This window comes from Penaeus monodon, chromosome 24, assembly GCF_015228065.2.
Source record: "Penaeus monodon isolate SGIC_2016 chromosome 24, NSTDA_Pmon_1, whole genome shotgun sequence".
Classification (NCBI taxonomy): Eukaryota; Metazoa; Arthropoda; class Malacostraca; order Decapoda; family Penaeidae; genus Penaeus; species Penaeus monodon.
Genome location: NC_051409.1, coordinates 14,493,478 through 14,494,461, shown reverse-complemented (window position 1 = coordinate 14,494,461; position 984 = coordinate 14,493,478).

The window sequence follows — 984 nt, the reverse complement described above, 5'->3', positions numbered from 1 at the left end:
ATCGAAATTTCGTCAATTGGTGTACCTCCCTATTCGTGTTTAAGATGTAGCTTTGTAGTTATGTGCCAGCCCGAGCGTTTCGTCCGGCCAGCTGCCACATCACTCCTGCCCCCCCCCCATCCCTCCCCCTCTTTCTCTCCATCCCGCTAACCTTCCTTACGCCAGCATCCCCTTTCCCTCACGTCCCTCGTAGACCCCTCTCCCCCTTCCCCATCTCCCTCCACAGCCCCCTCCAATACCCCCTCCCTCCTGCCCCTCAAATGCCCCTGAAACCGACCGGAGGGGGGAAGAGGGGGTGGGGGGATCGCGCAACATGAATTCCAGTTCTCATTTTTACGACTTAACGCAGGTTCACTTTCAGGATTTCGTTTTCTTGTCTATATTTCCATAGTTGTTAAATTTTCTAAAGCTAATAAACTCAATAGCTAACACTCTTAGATCACACAACTTTCAGATCCCAGAACTGTCAACAGTCAACAACTTTCCAGTCCAATAGTTTGATAGCTACACCAACTCTATACAACCAATAGCTCAACGACCCAAAACTCTCAGACTCAGTCTATCTCGACAATAAAAAAACTCATCTAATCTACAGCTTTCAGATCCTCAAAATCTCATCTGCCGTTCAGTCAACAATAAAAAACTGACTTCCATTACCTCTCAACAACTATACGCTTGCCAGTCCAAAACCCCTCAATTCAATCAACTCTCAACAACCATTAACTCTAAAGCTCAAAGGCCCTCATATCCACCACCCTCCCCCCCATAAAAAAAACTCAATTGGATTAACTCTCGACATCCAATAACTTTCAGAATCAAAAGCTCTCAAACCCAATAAACCCAAACAGCCAGTGACTGAACAGCCCGAAACCCTGGGTTCAATTAACCGCCGTAGCATTTCCTTCGCGCGGGGAGAGGGCCATCGGAACCGACGTCATGGAAGAAACATAAGCGCGTGACCTTCGTCGCCGAATCGCTGCCATC